The sequence below is a fragment of the Macrobrachium rosenbergii genome, chromosome 9, assembly GCF_040412425.1.
Source record: "Macrobrachium rosenbergii isolate ZJJX-2024 chromosome 9, ASM4041242v1, whole genome shotgun sequence".
Taxonomy (NCBI): domain Eukaryota; kingdom Metazoa; phylum Arthropoda; class Malacostraca; order Decapoda; family Palaemonidae; genus Macrobrachium; species Macrobrachium rosenbergii.
The window spans coordinates 4,586,546-4,610,319 of NC_089749.1; the positions used below are offsets into that span (position 1 = coordinate 4,586,546).

At 35.4% G+C, this 23,774-nt stretch overlaps 1 long non-coding RNA gene across 1 annotated transcript in view; it reads left to right on the plus strand.

The window, feature by feature from the left end:
- Positions 1 to 14,550: 14,550 nt before the first annotated feature.
- Positions 14,551 to 23,774, plus strand: part of LOC136842036 (uncharacterized) — a 64,632-nt gene continuing 55,408 nt past the window's right edge. Inside the window, exons 1-2 of the long non-coding RNA XR_010854148.1 lie at positions 14,551 to 14,742; positions 23,127 to 23,231. This is a non-coding gene — a long non-coding RNA (uncharacterized lncRNA). The remainder of the gene's footprint in view (positions 14,743 to 23,126; positions 23,232 to 23,774) is intronic.

The following is a 23,774-nucleotide window of genomic DNA, read 5'->3' on the forward strand; positions in this document are numbered from 1 at the left end:
AGTCTGAAATTCCATTAACTTGCAAAGAGAACTTTCATAGAATACTGAGAGAGAGAGAGAGAGAGAGAGAGAGAGAGAGAGAGACCCTTAGGTTAATGGGGTTTTCCCCAGAACTAAAAATCCCATTTTCCTTGGTTGCAACGTCGTTATCTAAAATTAAGCCATTCCAATAGTGCATTCCAAACTGGCCACGTGCTTGTTTTCCTTAGTGTAATTACACGTAAATCAGTATCTGTGGCATATCCGGATAACGTGCTTATCTGTATCCGACAGGATTCTGGTCTTATAGTTTTGGAAAATTCCTCGTAATCACTCAACTCTCCCACTTGATGGCCTGCTACTGTCAGCGTAAGAGGGCTGTGAATTTTCATGCAAGCTATTGTCACGTTTTCCTTTAATAATAATAATAATAATAATAATAATAATAATAATAATAATAATAATAATAATAATAATATAAAAGTTCTTTTAGGACTTGAATACACTGTTGAATCTTTACTTAGTCAAAGGCACAGTGATAATTAGTTTATTAACAAAAGAAAAGTGAACGGTTCAAACAAAGGCCTTGTTAACAGATCCTCTGAACGCCCTACTCAAACTTCCTCGAAGTTATTGAAGCAAAAGTTATGTCCTCTCTCTCTCTCTCTCTCTCTCTCTCTCTCTCTCTCTCTCTCTCTCTCTCTTCTATATATATTTATATATATATATATATATATATATATATATATATATATATATATATATATATATATATATATATATATATATATATATATATATATACATATGTGTGTGTGTGTGCGTGTGTGTAAATATATATGTGTATAGTTTTAAATATTAACTCTTAATAGGTCTTTCATCCCGCATAAGTCAATCATAAAGTAGATCGGTGGATTCCTCCATTGTCATTCCTTCCTTTTTATGGCAGCTACTATAATTATCTGCATAGATTATTGACCCCGCGAAAATTTTATCCAATGATTTCATACGATGATCTACTCGTATACAAGTTTTTACCATCTGAACATACGGATATTAGTCTCGCCCTCTCTTTCTCTGTCTACTACTGTCTGTCTTTCTGTCTGTCTGTCTGTCTGTCTCTTTCTTTCAGTAAATGCATACACAAATACAGGTTTCACACACCATCACCCCATAGTTCAAAATAGAATAGTAGGAGGTCTTCATTCTATTTACAAGAGGCCTACGGTAGCTCAAATCTTATATAAGAGCCACAATAAATCGTAAATGTATACGCCACTGATATTTATATGTTGTGCATTTTACGTGATATCCAAGAACTCAAGAAAATGGATTCCATAAATATTTCTTTATAAGGAAGTCCAACTACGCCCATAATTTTCCTCCTTTGGCACTTGCAGACCTCAGGTCATGAATCATGCAAAAGGCCCAGTTTTTATTGTCTCTCACTTCACATTTCGTGACGTTGGAACACCATATTGCTTATGCATGACATTCCTAGAGTTCTATAACTTTCACTGTGAATGCTGTGTGTACGAAATATTACCCAGTATTTTTGTTGAGAATATGAGAAATTCATACACTATGCCTTGTCTTCAAGGCAAGGGAGCTGAGCTCCTATTTTCGTTCACTTAAACACGGAATAAACATAAACGCTTGAATTACAGTTGAAAGGAAGAATATTATTCGAAAGGTACTTATGGAAGGCTGATGTGTCATTTAGGTCCATATCGTGGCCATTCATTTCTGGATTGTCAATGATGTTCTTTCCTTGTAATCCCCTTACTGTACATACGTCACTGAAGGTGGATTTTGTGAGTTAAAATAAGTGACTGTGAATCGGTCCTCACTTCATGTTATTCACTCCTAGCATTTGGAACCTCTTCCTTCTATTTCGTTATATTGTGTGTGACCTTCTTCTGTTCGAGTGGTAGGTGTGTCATCAATAAAGGAGGGAAGGACTCTTAACTGGACATATCTTACGAAGACCGAGTTGGATAAGAGTTGTCGTGACTCATTTTTAACATCAAAACTGAGCAAAATTAGCATCTCAATTGTTTTTATACAGGAAGGAGAGAGAGAGAGAGAGAGAGAGAGAGAGAGAGAGAGAGAGAGAGAGAGAGAGAGAGAGAGATTTGCTGGGTAGCAAATCGTAAAGAGTTAACTAAAGAAAAAACTAAAAGATGGAACCACTAAAACGAAAGTTATAATCACAAAGGATATAACGATATTAAGAAATGGCTGTACAAGAATTATAGCATTAATGCATTACTTATAAGATTTAACTATCTTTGTTGGTTTAACAGAGACCAGAGGTCCACATCAGGCCTCTTATCTTCTTCAACGCCTCACCTTCCCTTTGGGCAAGGGATCGTTCTGACACGAGACCACCTTAATCCAACCCTACCAACTAATTAAACTAGTTATTTAGACTTTGGTTATAACAACGCACAGAAACCACGAAACAAACTGACGGGAAATACGGTCGCAAGTGACAGGTTTGTGATTGCTCTGTTGTTCTCTCTCGGATCCCTTAGATATTACGGAAGGCCCAATTGAGCATTGTCTCTGATGAAAGGGTTTCCCTGGCCTCGCTCTATCACCCCAGAGAAAAAGACGAATGGGCCGCAAGGCTCACCTTCTCCTTAAGGTACCATTTTCCCAGAAAGGGACCATTATAAGCGGACCTTGTGGAACAATGGATGGCAAATTTCCTTGGCAACTCGGTGAGATGATTCTTCTGTGCTGACAAAAGTAACTAATGCTGAAAAGAAGATGGAAAACATTTAGATGAACAGAAGACTGAAATTTAGATGTCAGAGATTCACTAGAAAATCTCATAAAGAACTGTCAGCAGAAATACAAGGAAATTCTTTTGATCTGAAAACGGATAATCTGGTTAAATACACTCTGCATTGCACAACAAGGGCTCTGACCTTCTCCCCCCAACCCCTCTCTCTCTCTCTCTCTCTCTCTCTCTCTCTCTCTCTCTCTCTCTCTCTCTCTCTCTCTCATAGGGCTTCCTACTTCTCTTGTAAGGGCTGGCTTCTAAATCACTTAACCAACGTCTTTTTAAAGAGGGTTTTAATGACAAAAAAGGGAGACCCATCACTTAATGACTGAATTTGTTCTGTACTGTTGAGAACGTCTCGTCACCTGCAGGAGGTGAGAAAGTAAACAATTATTGTGTCAGAGAATGCCTTCATTGTGCTGCAGTTGAACTGATTTCCGTTGGTGGAGGATTAGTTTGTCGCTCACAAAGTATGGCGCACGTGGAAGGCAGAAGAACCTTTTTCTTTGAGGGCGTGAAATGATGTGAAATGATCTCACCACCCGGACGAAAGGACACCAGCATCACCAAGGACTCCTTAGCAAACGCAATTAGAATAGAATCTTAGGTCCTCCCTCCGATGCTCGTGAAATGCGGTTAGATTTCGTCTACTGATGCTATTAGTACTCTCTCTCTCTCTCTCTCTCTCTCTCTCTCTCTCTCTCTCTCTCTCTCTCTCTCTGACTTTCAGGAATTGTTATGTAGTAGATACGATAATTCTTATTAATTTTAATCTATAAAGTTTTCAAGTTTATGAAATTTGTATCGGGTAGCAATATAACTCTGAGTTCATTAAATTTCGAGTAAAATTCATCGTAGACTAAAAACAGGAAGTCATAGGGAATGACTAAATAGCTAAACCATTTCTTAATAAGTGAATAAAGAACCTCTCCACAGATGCAGGGGATATCAGATGGACTCTGATGAGTGGCATCAATTTAAGCCAGGATTCACTAAAAAATTATTATTATTGTCTTTGTTATTATTATTAACAGTAGCCTACTACTTGCAGCCAAGTTGCAATTCTTGTTTGGAAAGATGAATAAGCTATAGTATGGAAAAAATACAGAGAAGTAAACAACATAATAAAAATAAAAACAACAAAAAAAAGATATGGCCAATGCACTATGCAATAAGATTCACGAGACCCTGCTAAACACCCCCCCCCCACCCTCCCCCCAACGAAAAGAAATCATTTGCCATGTGTTTGATCATCCCATGAGAATCTGAAGAAGCATAGAAATGGTCTGGCAACTTCATTCTATAAAATAATCCTCTCAAACTTTCAACTCATCTTTGGAAGCAAGTGTGAACGGACACTGTTCTTATTAAGGATGTGAAAGCCTTAACATTTTCCATACATTTTTATCGTTTAATGCCAAAATACTTTATTTCAAACACATATGTAATTCATTTTAATCCAATTGTACTTGAATGTAATTATAAATATTTTCTCTATACAATAATATATTACTGAATATTCAGATTCTGGTTATGATCAAACTCCCTTTCAACCATTAAATCAGCATGAGGCTTGTCAGTAATATATTTAGAAAAAAACATGTTGTTGTTTGCATTATTATTTTTATAATTATTATTACTGAACCAAACAAAAACTTTGTTTCCTTCTGAAGATGGAAAGAGAAACCCACAAGATTCCTGTGTATAACTTGTTTAAATGTAAATATTTACATATTACTTTAATCTCGAGTACCTGAAAGTACTCGAGATTAAAGTAATGTGTAAATATTTACAAGTAAACAAGTTATACACAAGAATCTTGTGGGTTTCTCTTTCCATTATTGTTATTATTATACTAATTACGAAAGCCAAAATATAAGACCCTTCCTTGAGACGAATGGTTCCAGGGCGTCTGGCATGCAAGTCCCCAAGCAAGAATGCGCCAAAACGAAACCCTGACAAAGGTCGGGTCATTTCGAAAGCAAATGGTTTGAGAAATGAATGATGCTCAGGATACGCAGCATCACCGGAGGAGCGGACGGCTTTCGGTTAAGATAACGGAAGGAATAGCGACGTTCCAAAGAATGTGAAAGCAATTTAGGTGGGGAGAGATAAATGGGGGCAAAAAAAAAAAAAACACGGTAAAATTTCTTTCTTACATCAACGATCTTTTATGAAAGCCCGTGTTCTCTCGAGTGCCCTCGATAACAAGTAAAAATAAACCACGAACATGACGCAAATTCTTGTGTTTGTTCAGAGAAGACTGGGTTTATCTGATATCTCCGTACCACTTTGTCCGGAAGAGCTCGATATTTATTTTTTACGAGGCAATGATTTATGATTCACATTATTATGATTCATATTGTTATGATACCGTCTAAATTGAATTTTATTAATTCGGTAAAAGGCTTATATGTCGCAAAATAAAATACTCGATATCCTAATTGTTTATTTAGGATAAGCAGTGTCTTCTTAAACTAAATTTCGTCTTAATGATCGTAGAACTATAGAGGGAAGGTACCTTAAATTATGGGACTCAAATATAAAGTTTAATATAAATACGTAGTGAATGTACTAATTATTATGTAAAACTTTATGCAAAAATATGTGGAATAAAAAAAATCGAAGAAAGATATACAGTGGTTAAATTTGGGAAAGAATAACTTTCATAAATTAATTCGCATTGGATCTTATAATGTATCTTGGTTTTAGTTTTATATCAGATATCCTTACCTAAAGGCCGCTTAGGATACTTTGTACTTTTACTGAATCGTTTTAAAAAAATAACAAAAATTCAATTAATTATATATTTCCATTATAGGTTAGTACCTGTCTTTATCAACACCCCTTTAAAAACGGAAAAGATTAACTTAATAGTGACAGTATGAAAGACGCAATAATTCACAGTTGTGATGACAACGATATAAAATATGTAGAAATGGCGGAGCCCTTCATGCCAATCAAATAATGACAGTTTTACGATAACTTTCGTCAGCTGTTTATACTTGATATAAGAAAATTAATTCTTTATCACGTTTTTGGTAACTGTATCTCAATTCGTCAAGGATAAACAAAGCCACTTATTTCCAGTGGCCAAGCTAATGATATCATCATAAAATCTCATTTACAAAATTTATACCAATTATGACCGCTTCATGGAAAGCGTGCGGAAAATATTAATCATTTCATGAATATTGAACTTAGAATCACCTGATCTCTTTGTTTTCTGGTGCTGACCCAGTTTGTTATTATTAATTTCAGTTTTTTGCAGTTAATTTCGTAAGGTATTGATGGGGAACGAGTTTCTCTCTCTCTCTCTCTCTCTCTCTCTCTCTCTCTCTCTCTCTCTCTTGTTGTACTGCCCACTAATCCACTCAGATGCAAAAGGGTACCATCATCTTTTGGGTCAAGAAAAAATGACGTAGATTTAACAACCTTACTACCCTCATCGTGCCATCCCATCTAAAGTGGAACCAGACCTATGGTTGTGTATGCACACACACACACACACACACACACGCATGCACACACAGACAGACACACACACACATGTGTGTGTGTGTGTGTGTGTGTAGTCAGTTAGAGAACTAAAGCGAGAGACAGAGATATAAATTTAGAGAAAGAGAGGGATAAGGGAAGAATTCAGAATGGATTTAGGTCACTGGATATGTCAGCTTTTAGTGACCGGCAAAGCATATACCAATTCCACTGAAATATGAAACATACGCGTGACGCAGTATCCGGTTCCTTTGGCCCGTTGCATTTGCAAAATAGTGACATGCGATGTGTTGTTAAGCAGTGAGATGAAAATAAAGGTGAACCAGATCTGATGGTTGAAGGGGAAGGGTGTGCCAATGATAACAGGGCGAGATTTGACGTCGTTCTGAGGAAAACGAAAACCTAAAATCAATAGACAATAATCGTAAGAATTTTGATTTATCATGAAAATGAAATAACGCTGACAGTTCTGGTGTAAAAGCAGGAATGATGAATTAGAGTGAAATAATAGCAATTTCTGGGTTTTCAAAAGGAAAAATATGTTGATTTCGTAGAAGAAAAAGTAAAATTAGAAGCTGCGAAGAACTATCTAAAAATAAAAAAAAGTTTCCGAAAGAATTGTGCAAAAGTCCAAGAAACAGACGGAACATGAATAAATGAGATTTTTCTAGTTCATATTTCATGAATGTTACGATTCCTTTCCCTGACAATTGATTTATTACTCGTAAAATATTTGAAAGACTCAATTTAATCATTTTTAGTGGCAGAATGCAATAATAATATACCTTCTATATTACTGTGTAAGGGTATATGAGCACCAGCAGCGTTCAGTGTATTCGAGTTTTCACCACCACGTCAACACTAAAACGATATAGGGGAGAAAACATCATGGAAACTGGCGCGGCAAATCCTCACTAAAAACACGGACTAGCAGTCTTACTGCCAGCATCTCCTTTGCTTTGCTTCAGGACATCCTCTTTCTTATAAAATCATCATCATGAGACTTACAACAATAATCGTAACAATGCTTGCTATTCACAGTGGTGTCTATACTATATATATATATATATATATATATATATATATATATATATATATATATATATATATATATATATATATATATATATATATATATATATATATATATATATATATATATATATATATATATATATATATATATATATATATATATATATGTGTGTGTGTAAATATGTGTGTGTGTGTGTGTGTGTGTGTGTATGTGAGTATGTGAATTTGGTATATTGTGTGTAAAAATATGAAATAATTTTTATCACTGGAGAATCTTTTGTGAATTGAAATACATGACGTATACCATTTACATTACTAGAGTTTTTTTTTTACTGAACTGCGATTTTGTTATAATGAATGACCCTTTGGTATTTCGAAATGCTCACTTGGGAATTTAGAGGATTATGAGTCGATTTAATATTCTCGATACAAAAAAATTTAATTAAAAATTTCATGAGACATTTTGCCTAATTAGTTTAATAGTGATTAAGGTTTAGTGTGGTGGAAATACTATGTTCCTCTCTTCATATCCATTTTTCATAATATATTACAAAAAGGGGAATAGTTTATATGATAATTTTTTTCTCTTAATGATAATTTTGATAATTCCCTACATCCTGAGGATGTAGACAAACAATTTAATTAGCTGAAAACTTATTAACAATGAGAAGTTGAAGTTGATATCGGTTTCAAGTTACTGCTAGTACTGATCGCAGTATTGTCGCAGTAAATGCTTTTTAAATATTCAAGATGACGATGACGATTATAGCGAGTACAAAAACAGTAGCTGTTATTATATAGTGTATTTAAAACTTGAACAGTTAAAGTAGCGGCCGTTATAAGAGTTAAACAATAAAAACAATAGTAAAGAAAGAGTAGAAAACGAGAAATGGAAACCGCAGTCCACAGCAGACCATCAACAGAGGCTGATGCGATGAAAGTGGAGGTATGGGAAGGGTCCTGTTTGTCACTGGGAACGATCATCACCTTTTCGGGGGTCCTAAAATGACACATTTGACCAGGAATGACTCTGATGGGACATTTATTGAAAATATTACCACATGGCCGCTATTTTCCATCGTTTAGCGGTGTCAGATGAAGGGCTGTGTGTGTGTGTGTGTGTGTGTGCGTAACAATTTATTTTTCCCCAGTCATCTCGTCTGTCTTTCACAATTATATAACTAAGATTAACTCTCACGTTCTTTTCTAACTTAACCACCATGGTTAGTTTTGCTAAAACAACGTAAGTTAGTGTAAACCAAACTTGGAAGAGTCTGTTATGCTACTTTGATACGCCATGCACCATTTCCTCAGCTTTCCTTACTTGTATCGATTTTTTATGCATGTACATATATGATTAACTACTTTAAGATTTGCCTATTTGTATTCCATATTTATTTGTTATTCATCTGTTCTTCCAGTCTCATCAAGGGAATCCATAAGGGAGAATCATTTCTCGCTACATATGAAGACATAAAAATTCTGTATAACATTTGTCAATATAGATTGACTCTGGAGTATGGCTCTGCAGTGCTAGTGCGTCTTTATATCACACACACACACATTTATAACATGGATATATACATACACATATATACTATATATATATATATATATATATACACACATATATATATGAATATGGATATACTTGTTTATGAGAGAGAGAGAGAGAGAGAGAGAGAGAGAGAGAGAGAGAGAGAGAGACCAAATTTAGTGTTTATATATATATATATATATATATATATGGATCTATATATATATTGGGTATATTCTTATAATAGGGGTCTGAGGATTATATATATATATATATATATATATATATATATATATATATATATATATATATATATATATATATATATATATATATATATATATATGTGTATGTATATGTGTGTGTGTGTGTGTGTGTGTGTGTGTGTGTGAGAGAGAGAGAGAGAGAGAGGTATTAGACACTCCCAATTAAACATCATTGTGTTCTAAAGGAACTTAATAAAGAAATCCACTGAAACACAGAGTCACAATTGTTTTCTGCCGGTAATGAAAAGTCATCTTCAGTAACAATTTCCTCCAAGTCAGTTCCATTCATTTAATGCAACGAAATACAGCAAGATTCATCGTATCAAATACAGTCACTCAAACTCAACCAAAATTAATCGTGTGTGCGTAAATAAAAATCGCCATCGGAAATCTCGCTTTCACTCAAATATTTCGTACCCGAAATGAGAGCGATGGCAAAAAATTGTTGCAAATAAAAAATGAGAGTTTTATTTGTTTAGTTATCGAATCAAAACAAACTGGATTCGTGTCAGACAGGAAAAACCAAGAGATTGAAAATAGTTCTTTACGTTAGAGGTGATTATAGAAACACTTAGAGTTGAGTTTTCCGGGGAGAGAGAGAGAGAGAGAGAGAGAGAGAGAGAGAGCGCGTTCTAGTCATGAATATTATATATATATATATATATATATATATATATATATATATATATATATATATATATATATATATATATATATATGTGTGTGTGTACACACACATGTATGTATGTATGTCAGTGAGAGAGAGAGAGAGAGAGAGAGAGAGAGAGAGAGAGAGAGGGGGGGTTTGAGTTGTTGAGAAAGATGGATACTCTCTCTAGGATAAAGATGAAACGGATACATTGGCGAAGTGAACTTTAAAAGTCATAAAAGCCACAAAAGACCCATCTCAAGACCTGAAGACCTTCGATGGTCATAAACTGGCAAATTACTTCCGAAGACGCGATCCCGTAAGATAGCTCGGCTGAGAAAAGCAAATTTATGAAAGGGACATTTCCCAGTGAGGTGCTTCAGTACATTTAGAAGATACTCCACCTCCTGTTCTAGGAATACCTCTGTGAAGTAAGCAAGTCTTCAAACAAATTGGTATAAAAAATGAAGAATACGGTACGTAAACATAAGTGAAAAGATTAAATAACGTTAAAATATAAATACTTTTTGAATAAAAATTAATATAGAAATGTAAATAAGTAGAGAGAGAGAGAGAGAGAGAGAGAGAGAGAGAGAGAGAGAGAGAGAGAGAATCGAAAAAACAAGTTAATCATATATTTCCCAAATGCTTGCACTTTAACTTGAATCTTTTTTTACCATAAGTTTTTGTCACTTGAATATTTTATCTCAAATGTATAAATCTCAACATTGTACAGTATTTTTGAAGTTTGCATAGCACTTGAAGCTCTTGTATATCCCAAGAATATTCATAATTTTGACTGCTGGTAATTTTAGCCGTATTTACCAAAACTGTATACAGGTGAGACAACGAATGGAAAAGCGACATTATCTTAATGGGAACTCTTGACCAAAGAACTTAAATAACCCAGCCTGACACACGACTTTAAGAAAAATTAAACAAAATATTAGAGACTTTTACGCCTCCACATAGAAAGCTTTCCAAGATGCAGTCTGCATTTCCACTTGTTGCCCGAAGCGTCCGGGAGGTGATTGAGTCGATGTTCTTGTTATTTGAAATCCCGCTTGACCGGTTTCATGCAAACTCTTGCTGCTGGATTTAAAGGCTCCCTTCTGAGCGCGTTTGATTTGCTTTGTATTATTTCTCAGTTATTTATACTCCGCTGAGTTGATTGCATCAAGGACCGAAGGTCCAGCGTCAAATCTCTCTCTCTCTCTCTCTCTCTCTCTCTCTCTCAGCAAAAAACAAAAAAAAATCTGCGCTGGAGGCCAACGGAATAATACCATTTAGATCTCAGACATTATATTCAATCAAATTTAGGTCATAAGATGTGGTCAATTTATGCATCTTATATTTAGATCAAATTTAAAACATGCTTAAAAGAGATGTGGAGCTTCATTAAAAGGAATAAAACAGTTGCTTTCTGTCATATTTATTTCAAATTGTTCAATGCTAATAACTAAACGCAATGGATAACAGTACAAGAAGAGTCTGTACCATAAAGCGACAGAAAATAAGGAGGCCGATTTTTGTCCTAATTTTTTAAAACTTATTATTATTATTATTATTATTATTATTATTATTATTATTATTATTATTATTATTATTATTATTATTATTATTATGAAACCAGTTTTCAGTAACTGTTATAAAAGTAATATTACGATACCTTCGTTACCTCTGGTAGCAGAAAAAAAATGTTATTCAACTAATCTTTTGTTTCGAGAATCTCTCATAAATCTTTCCAAGCTATTTCAGTATACAAATGCTTTTATAATTGTTTCCGTTCCAAGGTGTATCTTTTTCCGATACCGTAAAATTATCCAATGTAAAAAATATTCCGTTACAGTCTTTCTCATATATATATATATATATATTTATATATATATATATATATATATATATATATATATATATATATATGTATATATATATATATATATATATATATATATATATATATATATATATATATATATATATATATATATATATATATTTAGGCTATATATATATATATATATATATATATATATATATATATATTGCATATATATATATATATATATATATATATATATATATATAAACAAGAAAGAATACATTAAAACACTGCTTGATAAACTGGTACAAAATGAAGGTCAAGAGAGTCGTAAGAGGCTTAAGCTTGTTATGCACCATTCATAAGACTTTGAGCGGAGCGAACCCCGCCGTCAAAACTGCCTGAGACGAATCTCACGCTGGAAATATTACGTTGGTATTATCCTTCGAAATTGGCGTGTAAATGCTCGCAAGTCAGTCCAGCCTGATGCGTTCTGAGTAAGTAATGAAGGTAAACATTTCATTGATGTCGTCTGGAGGGCGTTACTGGCGCTGTAGGTCTCACAAAACAAAAATTCCAAGAGACATCATAGAGTAGGGATCAGAACACGGCGAAACGAGGTAGAAAGGAGCAAATTGAAGGAAAGAATCAGAAAAACTGAAATAAATTTACAGTGCAACAGTTCATGATCGAAGGAATGAGAACTGATGAATAAGAATGAATGACGAAAAAAAATTAATTAGGGTTTAGTTTACCCAAGGACAGGAAATAGTTAAAAAGCTTACTAAAGGATCCCTTCTTCCTTATGAAAGCACACAACTGTAAGTACTGTATATTACTTCGCTGAAATTGTGAGCCCATTCCATTTCCATGTGAGTGGTTGCAACCCAAAACAGTCGTCTAACGACCATGTACATATTCCCGCTTAGGTCAATAGAGACATGATTCCTTTTAAGAGACTGCACCCAAATCCCCGCACCCTTAGGCGAGAATCAAACCGGGTTCTCCTCGCTGGTCTCCATCGTTGATTTTCTGCGCCATGCGTCCCCAGTAGCCTCCATTTTTTTCGCTAAGGGTTCTGGAATTCACTTTTTTTAGGCTCGTGTTGGCAAAATACGGGTTTCCATTGCCTTACAAACTCTTTCACATAACAGTTTCATGACAAACCCTAGATCCACGCACACTCATTTTTGTCTGCACCCACATTATTCTTTCCCCTGTCAGTCTTAATCACGTTATGCCCTATCATTCTTACCCATTTCTTCACAACCTTTTCCCCGCCTAGGCTGACTTTATAGCGTTGGCCAGTAACAAAAATGCCGTCAGTGTTCCTCACGCGGTGCACTGTAGGGATAACTAAAGGGTGTCAGCATCGTCCCTTCAGACCCTGCCTTCACTCTCATTTCAGACTTTTACTTTTACCTCCTGTACCGCTTCTTTTATTCAGTCGTGCTGTTCAACCTCTCTAATTATTACTTTTTAGTGCAAATGAGGGGTTTTCTCTAAGTTCCACCTTGAGACCTTTGTGCTTCCTCTTCTTTGTTTTCTGGATTTCGTTATCTTCAAGTCCAACCACTCCAGCCCCCTCTTTTAACTGTTTTAAGCATTGAATGGACGAAAGTACTCTCTCTCTCTCTCTCTTTAAGCTTTTGCTCGAGTCTTAATTGCACTGAGCTCTAAATATGTTTGTTAGTCTCTCTCTCTCTCTCATAAAACCCTAACCACCATTGTATTAACGTTAGGAGCAGTTGGCCACTCTGAAGTTATTGTGAGAAATCTTGGCAATCAGATGCATTCGAATGAATTTTCCTGCCAACAAGAGTTATATTTCTCGAATACCTAAGAGAATCTTCCGTCTATTGACAGACAGCTTTCGGACAGGACCGAAATTCTTTAAAGAACGTTTTCCAACAGTGTCGGTTTTTCCAACAGAAGGACCAACCCTGATCATTATGAGAGCCGAATGTTTAACAGGAAGCAACGGAACTGTATTGAAATTCGAATTATTTGGAAAGTTATATATCTTTTAAAATCGATTAATTTCTAATATAGAAAACAATAGGATGTGAAATTCTGAATATAGGAAAATATTGCCAAATATTTTTGGTGGCAATTTTGCCCCGTTATTACGCATGACCAGAATTGTAGCGAAATGTTCCCGATAAATGCCTTTATTTTTTCTTTGTAACGATTTCACGCTTAAAAAGTCATTTTAACATTAATTTAAGCAATGGGATGATATGCTCATTGTATAAAGAATAAAATGATAGCTTTTATCTTAAGGTTTTGTTTTGTTTTTAAAAATGACGTCATTATCTGTTCCTTTAGGAATTTATAGTATATATATTATTTATATATATATAATAATATATTAATATTGATAATATATATATATTTATATATATGATATATATATATTATTATATGATAGAATATAATATATATGTATATTAAATATATCATAGGTATTATTTATGCAATGGGATATATAAAAATAACAAAATGATGGTATCATTTTGTTTTATTTAAAAACATGATGTTTTTAATATATATAGCTCGCAATGGAACATGATGTTTTCGTACAAAATCAAAAGTGGAAATTCATTTTTAAGATAATTAGGTCAAGTGCACATTAAATAAAGAATGGGCAATGAACAATGTTTCATAAATTCTGACATATTCAGATGCTGCCTAAAACAACTTATGTTTTTATATGGGCCATTTATTCTACATATTTTCTGCAGCTTTGCGATTTGCATTGGTTGGTTTCTTTCGCTGTCAACAGATGTCAGTGTTACTTGAGGTGACGTAACGATTCCTGTAAATGTCGTTTGACTCCGAGATCCTTTGTTACATGGGCCAATCAGAGGTCGTTTTCTCTCACTCTGTTTGAAAGTATGGACTTTGGCTTTTGTGATTGGCCGAAGAGACGATGAGGTTGTCAGAAAAAGAAGTGAGTTAGTTTGGCTTCTACTTCGTATCCGGTCATTTTGTATTTGTGTGCTGTGCTGAAAGTGTTCTGGGAAATTTGAGTTGAAACTTAGCTTATTTATTTTTGGGTATATTTTATGTACTGTACATTTTAAGTTTGAAGCCTTTTCCGTTGATGTAAAGTTCATGTTCTGAGTGTTGGGTGGTGAAATGCTTTCTGCGAACATACGTAAGGTAAGGCCTTGGCAAAGAAACCGGTACATTGGGCACTTGGTTGGGTTTTCTTGGCAGGAGGAGACCTGCTTTTGGTAATGTCGAACGTATGAACTCTGTCCGTTTGGTTAGACGAGATGTAGTATGAGGAATTTCTTTGCGGTTTTAGAATCTTGAAAATTTTGATATACAAATTATAAAGCCGTTCTTAAACTAGCTAGTGACACTGATGATTGCTGGATTTAAGCTGTTATAGGAGAAAGGTTGATCTGTTAAGGATGAGATACTCAGTTTTCAAAACAGCAGTTTATAATTTTTTTTTTTTGAACTTTAAGGAAAGACTCTATAGTTTTATCTGCAATTCCTTCTTAATCGTATTAGACTTATCTGCAGAACTGTAGCCATGGCCTGCTTAAGCCTCTCGTTTTTGTTTGAAATCTCAATTTTAATTTCTTAGAACTTTGCAAACACGGTAGGTTAGTTTGTTTTCGGTCATAATTTGCCAACGCAGTGACTTCATGACAGATATTTTTAAGCCTTAAGTCATAGTATGAAATTTATGAATTTTTGTAGACTTAGCATAAGTGCTTTATTACAATGGCTGGTGCTCATTTCTGAAACATTCAGATGCTGGCTGGAATTACTGGTTCATGTGTTCAAAGGTAGTTCGGATTTAGCTAGGAACTGGAATTGCTTATTCAGAAATTGCAGAAATTTTGTTTAAATAGGAAAAGCATGTGTGAAACGGGAACATTAGCTTAGGTACTTTTCTTTTTTTTTTTTTACTGCAAATATACCAACATGAATATGGAGTAAGCCTTTAAATATTAGCATGCATTTTCCAAGAAATGAATACTAAGAAAACAGAGCCGCAGAAGGACGATTTGGTATTCCTACTTTTGACAGTGCAACATTGGTGTGCGGCGTTAGAAAATTTAGCAAAATATATGGCAAATTACGCCTTGAAACTGTTAGGGTCAAGAATAAGCTGGCTTTCAGTGGCGAAAACAAGGCTTTATAGTTCCTCTCCGTTAGGGAAGTATTTATAGCCCGCAGCCTGGCCTATGGCATTCTAATTTATATCCCAAGATCTAGTAATAAGCATGGCATCGCTTTCCCTTACGGCGTCCTGGCAGTTACTTCTGGTCGCCCGTCTAAACAGGACAAGTTTGGGAACTTGCTAATGTTGAAGTGTAATGCCAGTGAATCCGGAAGTGTCCCTGCTGTAGCGTTTTTTTCTGGGAATTGGGTAAAATGAAATGTGTGCTTGTTTTTATAGATCCTCCTGTACTTCAAGGCACGGTTTGCTTGTCTAGTGTTATGGTCTTAAATCAGTATTTGCGAGGGCAACTTATCAATACATCACACCATTAAAGAATATCTTAAAGGCAAGAAATCTGAGCAATAAGTTTTTCACAGATTCGGAGATTATAACCTTTAATGTAACTATTCCTGAATGGCTAGAAAAATTTATGGTATTTTACAATAGTCCCAACTCATTCTATAATATAGTATTATAGATGCATTTTGCATAAAAATTAATTCAAATTTCTCAACACTTTTTTGGGGAAGTTCACCACATCCGAGATGTTTATATAATCTCCAGCCTCGAAAAATTTCTAAGTGTTTTGTTTACTTTAACACGGACACGGTTTGTGCTCTGATGCGAGTTTTTGTTTAGAACTGCATTGTGGTTCTGATGCGAATTTTTTCCCCCTTAGAATTGCATTGTGGGTAGTTACGTGTTATGTCTAGGAGTCACCTGACCTGGTGAAAATCTTACAGGTGTCAGACATTTTCGCTTGTCATTTGGTTCAAGTCTGTCATAGAGTGAGGCTATGTCCAGTCTGTGTTCGTCTTGTAATTTTTTTTTATTTTCGCTTAATTCACGATTTCTTTGAAAATGAAACACGATGCATTGATTTTTTAAGACATGGAGTGTTACCTGCAGCAGTGCAGTGTTTGAAGTGTAATAAGCCGTGTAAATTTAGAAAGGATAAGAATGTTTGGCTCTGTACCGCTTATGTTTCAGACAAAAGACATAAAAAGAGAAAATATTGTAATTTTACTGTACGTGATTGGAAATGCACATATATTTTTTATGAGATAATGTTTTTGAGTTAAATTGCAAATGAATACTTTGATGGAAATTAATGATTTTTCTTCCATAGTGCAGTTTTTGAGTGAATTTTGGAAACATTGCCCAATTAAATTTTGTATACAGTATATCATTTGCTGGGGAGGGTTTGAATATTTCATCAAAGACCAGTGTTGATTGGAGAAGTTTTTGTAGTGAGGTGACTCAGTTTTGGTACAATAATCAGGGAGCCCATCGGTGGTGTTGATGTTGAAGTGGAAATAGATGAATCTCTAATTACTCATAGTAAATACCATAAGGGTCGCCCTCTTACCCAGTGTTGGTTGTTTGGTGGTACTGAGAGATCACACAAATTTTGTTGAGGCGTCAATTGATCCTGGTGCTGACAATCGCAAAGGTGAAACTTTAATTCCTTTAATTAATAGTTACATTAAACCAGGCTCTATTATTTACAGCGATTCGTGGCGTGGTTATAGTAAAATCAGAGAGTGGATACACTCATTTTCAAGTTAACCACAGAAAATTTTTAATCCCAATAATCCTAACATTTCACACACAAAATATTGAACGATCGTGGCGAGATATAAGGAGTGGATTAGAAGGCCTGGTATTAAAGGGTTTTTGAAACTGTATCTTGCTAGGTATTAAGCACTACCAAGATTCAGTTTTACAACAATTTTTACTTGAAGCTGCTAAATTATATCCACCTTTAAGTGACACTCAGCCACCATCACCACCTAGGGAATCATTTTCTGATGACGGTGATGACACTGTAGATGAGCCACAACCATCTTGTTCTGGACATAACCCATCAAAACGTTTGTGTCCATCCAATTAAGGTAAATTTATAATTGGTTTCAAAATATTGTAATATGATTTACCTCCTGTAACCCCTGTGGCTAGCACGCGCAGCACAACAGTACCTCTTGCCAGTATATATGAGCTTGCCAACAATCTTTATAAATGCGGATAAGGCGCGAAGCGCCTTCCGCCACCTCCTTGTGGTTAAGGGATGTTAGGCTACATTACACTAGCCTACGTTGCCTGACTATGGCTTGCTAGGTATGCTATGATTTACCTCATTTGATTCATTAATTCAAATGCTGTTTTGTGTCGCTGGTGATTTACCCCACCCAAAACCCCGCATTCCCAAAGGGTCCCCAACCTTGTTGGATGTAGTAGGGGTGTATAGGCTAGTAACTCGAAAACAACTCATTTCCTTGATGTATTACTATCATAACCATTCAGAACACATGGAAATACATAATTACTTTAGAAATATGGAGTTGGAACTGTTGTAAAAATTTACCAAATTTATTTTAATTCCTGTTGGTATACCGTTTAAGTTTCGTTCAGCTCTCCAAAAACTGACAGAACATCTCAGCCACGTTTTAAAGCAGGGGTTTTCAACCTGGGGTACGCGTACCCCAGGGGGTACGCCAAGGGTCAGTTTGGGGGTACGCTCTCCCCACGGGTTGTTAGGGTTAGGGGCCTGGCCGCCCACTGACTGCATACCCACAGGAAAATAATTATGAACAATTTTCTTTATTTTTATGGAATTTTTTGTTTTTACAATATTGTTGGTTATGTCAGGAGAGTAGTGTACTTACTTCCCTTCAGTACAGTATTTGCAAATATACACAATGTTTTTCTGCGTTTGTTTTGTTTTCTACTTTATACAAAGTGAAGGGGGTATATTATTGACATTAAAATTACCCAAAATGGTACGTGGGGAGAAAAAGGTTGAAAACCCCAGTTTTAAAGGGACTGGAACCCAAACCCATAATGGTCGGTATCCGTAACACTAAACGAATGTAGACTGTTTAGGTTACTATAATATCATTATTCTTGTAGTATTGTAGTATGCTATTTTGCCAGACCTAATGAATACTTGGGTCTTGATAATGGCTCTTGTCCTCTGGACAGCTTAGTCACTAAATGAACAAGAATTACTGCTACTTAAGGCAAGCCTGTGTATCCATAATTCGACCTGCAGATTACATTGGTTTGCTTGTTGCTTGGTGAGGAAGAGATCAGAACCATCTAGGAAACTGAAGCAGGAAGGCCAGTTGCTCTCTAGCTTTTGAAAGCTGAGCTGCCATTCAAAATATTGATTAAAGTTCCTTCATTGTGGAGTTTACAATTATGTTCATGTGCTGAAATAATTTAATGTGTATGAAGTTTTCACTGTATCCTTGTAGAGAAACTTTTAGTTAAAGGTTTAGATTTAGCTGGTTTTGAGCCAACACGGGAGTTCAAGTCCCTAGTCTGAAGGCCTGTATTAAAGGTTCGTAAGCATTCATTCTGTTAGCTTTAGGGATCAGCACAAATCCTTCATGTGTAATGTTTTTTTTCAGTCATTAGTACAAAATTTCAATTGCTTTGTATTGCACTACTCTTGCTGGTTAGATTATATTGTATCCGTGCAGCAGAATTGCGCTTCTTTTAATGTCAATACGTTTATCTTTACTCTTCAAAAATAACAAGACCTTAATTATTTCAATATTACCAGTAAGTAAACTGCTTTCTAGTTATTTTTGGGTCATCCAAAATTTACTGTGATATTTTCTCATATCCCTATGTTTTCCATCAGCTGGGTATACTCTGGCAACTGGTAGTGACTCTTGCAATGCTCTTCCTGTAACTACTGTTACATTGTTTACTTTGATTTTTGCTGCTGACGCTTTTATTTCTAGTGTATAGAATGAAAAAATATTTTCAAGGATTTAAAGTTTTTGTTTACCTATACATATTCTTTGCAACTGTTTTGCAATATTCTCATTCCATAGATTGCCTGGCATTTAAAACCAGTACATATTGGGTGTAAAGGGAAGCATCTGTACAGCAACGTTCGTATCGCATGAGTCCCTAACTTGTTCACCATTACTTTTCATAGGTCTTGTTTATCTATTTGATTGTACTTTTTTCAAATATATCTGTTTTTCTGTAACATGAAAGTGACAGAATGTTGCCTTTTGACCACAGTAAAAATGTAAGAGGTAGTTCCATTGGTATATCAGGCCGGCAGGTTGCTAAATCAGAGTGAACTAGTGTGAAGAAGGAAAGCGGCATTCCTGTGGCCTGAAGGGTTAGATACGAACATTCCCTTAAAAATCTTCGAACAGTAACTATAGTTAGGAGGTTTTCGTGTTCGTCTCGGAAAGCTAACAGGGTCAAACATTTGCCTCAACTTACTTTGGTAAAGTTTCATGCTTGATGGTGGATACTGAAGCATTTAGTACAGATTGACTGGATAAGTGTTTTTTTGCGCGTGATTTTGCCCCATGAACTTAAGGAAGCTTGAGAATAAAGTTGTATCTTTCATTCTATACACTAGTCATTAAAATCGGCAGGACTGAGTAGTCTCACTCTTGAGCCTTGGGAAATGAATTTCGTGACTTAAGTTTTTATAAACTTCATATATCTGCGATGGTGCTGAATTATAGGGTTTGCAAGTTCCTCGTTGGACGATTCGGTAGGGTTCTCGGCTGGCACTCTGCTAGGCCCGAGTTCGAGTCTCCGGCCGGCCAATGAAGGATTAGAGGAATTTATTTCTGGTGTCAGAAATTCATTTCTCGCTATAATGTTTTTCCATAAGCTGTAGGTCCTGTTGCTAGGCAACCAATTGGTTCTTAGCCACGTAAAATAAGTCTAATCCTTCGGGCCAGCCCTAGGAGAGCTGTTAATCAGCTCAGTGGTCTGGTTAAACTAAGGTATACTTTTATAGGGTTTGCATTTGCTAATAATGAGTTTTTGGTAATGCTGTTTTTGTAGGTAATGACAGTCCTAATGCCCAATAGTCTCTCTCTCTCTTTTTAGGAGGACTCTCTCTCTCTCTCTCTCATTTTTGCGGAGGACTTGGAAAGCTTTTAGATTTAAAACTTGAGTAATCGATTACAACTCTCCACGAGAGGATCTCTTTGGCTAATGTGAGAGCCACAAAATTTGGTGGTTGGTTTTATAGTTTCCATAGAATATTTAAGGGATAACTCAATTTCTATATCTGAAAGTGACAAATTTTGAGCTGTTTGAAGATCCCATAAAAAATGATAGGTTTAAATTCTTGCTACTTAAACCTTTATATTTTATCCAGATTAGACTGAATGCGCTAATATGTTAATGAAAGCATGGCAGAGTAGATTTGAACGATATGAATGTTCCAAAAGTAGTCACTCAGAAATAGTGGTAAAGGTGGTCACTCTAAAAAGCAATAATTTGTGTAAATTCTTGAATGGCCATTTTGTCATGCAAACAAGGTCTGTCAAGAAGACGTTAGTTTTATTCGAAAAGTGATGTGGTGTGACTCTTGCGTTGGTTTTGTTAATTTGTTTGAACGAGTAATGTCTGGACAGTTGTGCTGGTTGGTGGTAACGAAGTTCTCATCCTGAGACTAAATTTCTACAGTTCTTATGCAAGTTCTGCTATTGGTCCTTGTGGTACTTAGCGAATTCCGTTTTTGTTTAATTTGTCGTTGCCTTGCTTGTTCTTCAAATTATAAATCTTGAAGTTGATATCTTCAAAGCTCGTGGGGAACTTTTATTGTCCATGTTATAGCCTTCTGAGTTTTTGTCACGTCTCTCAATGCACTCTAGATATTTCATATTGGTCGTCTTGGTGTTTAGAGAGACGGCCTTCATGATTGCTAATGACTTGACTGATGTTATGGTTCTTTGTAAAAATGCATTTCTCAATTTCCATAACTAAAACTCCAGCAACGAATACCTCCCCATGAAACGCCTGTCGGCCGAAATTTAATCTCTTACAATTTGGGTAACGTGGTTTGTTCGTCAACGAAGCTGTGTAATAGGACGAACAAAGCAGTGTAGTAGTGATGTTTTACTTATCACAGGGTGCACTCATTTTTGAGATATGCGCTGCATGTTAATTTGTGCGTCTGTGGGTTTTTTTTTTTTTTAATGGAAGACCTAAGGATTTTGGTGGCTTGAATTAAGTATTCATTCTTTGAGTTAAATGGGTTTTTTGAATGTTTAAGTTGGATCATGGAAGGTTTAAGCTGTAGCTTCTCGAAATTTATTTAAATGGCTTTATTATCATTACGTAATGTACATCCTCGACCAGTGTTTAGTTTCCTTAAACATATTACAAGAAAGATTGTCACTTCCGATGAAGTTTAGCATACTGCAATGTTCCACCTCTCAGTTTAGTAGATTACTTTACGGTTTCTTCACTGGACTGTAGAAGCTGCTTATTAGTTTCACCACCATCTATGGGTGTGTCAATATTAAGACAAAAATTTTCTAACTAGTTTGAGCGGTAATTGTCACGATGTGTCTGTCTGCAAAATCAACGTTGCGTGAAATTGATTTACATTGATTGGTCTTTATAATTAAAGATCAGAAGCTGAAAGTATTCAGAAAAGGATATCTGTTTAAACAGACCACTGGGCTGATTAACAGCTCTCCTAGGGCTGGCCCGAAGTTTTAGACTTATTTTACGTGGCAAAGAACCAGTTGGTTACCTAGCAACGGGACCTACAGCTTATTGTGGAATCCGAACCACATTATACCGAGATGTGAATTTGTCACCAGAAATAAGTCCTCTAATTCTTCGTTGGCCGGCCGGAGAACCGAACGCAGGCCTAGCAGAGTACTAGCCGAGTACGATATCGATTCCTCCAATGAGCAACTGTGAAAGTATTCAGAGGACTTACAGGTAACCTATTAGGAACTTTTATTGTGGAGACTTAATTTCAAGATATTTTTACCATGTCAATTCTTACTTTCTTTGAGAATTCCGGTTTTAATATCTGATATTAGCACGAAGTAAACAATGTATTCACTTAACACAGATCAAGTGAAGTTTGTCATAAACTAGTGTAATTCCGAATTCTGAAGGAAAAGTCTGCTGAAAGCCCCGAGAGTTAGTTAGCTAATAAACTGTTCAAGAATCAGGTTTGGTGCTGAAGCTTGAAGGGAACTTAAGGATTTTGAGAAACTGACACATGTATGTAGATGTTAAATTATAGCCCATAAAAAAAATGTACAGCACAATAACGAAAATCAAGAGCACAAAACTAAGTGGGATAGCTCTTGAATACAGTATGTGCGACGCTCATTGAATTAAAAAGTATGGAAAGTTTAGATTGTCAGGCAACAGGAAGCGAAACAAGTACCTTGTAAAATAGGGTAACTCAGGAAATGAAACTAAAGCGGATAAGTAGCGCTCATATTTAAATTCTCCGTTGCAAATGGTTTATCTTAAACTCCACGGGTGGTGAGGTAAAAGCATATTTAATTTTTAATGGATTAAGTTAATGCTAATGGTAAATTTATTTGTACTTTTACAGATTTCGCCCGTCAGGAGTACCACTGCATCTATGGAACAGGCTCCTTAAACATTCTTCGACGGCGCCAAGGGCTATTTATGAAGACTGCAAAGCTTCGTTCCTGAGGTAAAGGGTTTGTAAAGAAACCTAATATTGAATACTAGTTTAGTATATAATACATTAACAATGTTACTTTTTTTCGTATCCTGTTTTGGTGATGAGTTTTGTATAAATCAGACGTATAAATTGACCTGCTTATGGAGGTAATGACGTGACGAAAACTAGTGTTTTTCCAATCAACTTTTAGTCTGGAAAATCTGAAATGGTTACTGATTTTAACATTTAAAAACTTGGGTTTGAAATACCAAAAGACTGTAAATTGGCAATATCTTTAGTGAGAATTTACTTGCAATAAAATTTCTGAATATTTTTCCCCATAATTGTACAAAGGGATAAACTGACAACGTTAGCTGTGTTTAGTGATTACTGGAACCTCCCAGTTCATCAAGATTTAATTTCGTAGCCATTTGCAGTTCTAAAAAAAAAATATAAAACTGGAACCTCCCAGTTCATCAAGATTTAATTTCGTAGCCATTTGCAGTTCTAAAAAAAAAATATAAAAAAATCTGGAGTCAAAGTAAATAGCACTTGTGAGATCGTGTAACATAC